This window comes from Mastomys coucha, unplaced genomic scaffold (assembly GCF_008632895.1).
Source record: "Mastomys coucha isolate ucsf_1 unplaced genomic scaffold, UCSF_Mcou_1 pScaffold3, whole genome shotgun sequence".
NCBI classification, from domain to species: domain Eukaryota; kingdom Metazoa; phylum Chordata; class Mammalia; order Rodentia; family Muridae; genus Mastomys; species Mastomys coucha.
Window position 1 is genome coordinate 72,352,236 of NW_022196909.1, and position 502 is coordinate 72,352,737.

Below are 502 nucleotides of genomic sequence, written 5' to 3' on the forward strand. Positions count from 1 at the left end.
GGGCTTGGGCCGCATGAAGTAGGCTGGGCTGGCTGGGTGGCCAGGACTGGGGTCTGCCTCCTCCATGCCCTCAGTGCCAGGATTACAAGCATATACAGATCTTTATGGAGGCCTTGGGCTCTGCGCTCTGGCCCTGGCAGGACATGGCAAGCACGTCACATTCTTAGAGCCCGGTGGCACCCTCTTCAGGGGACATGTGTTCACCATCACCTTTCCTTTTACCTTCTAGACTTCTGGGGCTGGGTCAGTTCCTGTGAGACCTTCATCCTGGGACTGGTGACTTGAAAGATCCTTAAGGGTTGGGATGGGAGTGGGGACTTGGTCATGCTGTCCCCAGCAGCACAGGGCTCAGCACCGCTTTAGCTCAGCAGGTGGTCCTCCCTTCACTGGGAATTCTGCTTTTTCTTTATTTGTTTACTAATCAAGGTTTTATGAAGCCCAGGCGCTCCAGAGCAACAGGATGACAGGCACGTGCCACTCATGGACTGAGAATTCAGGGTTC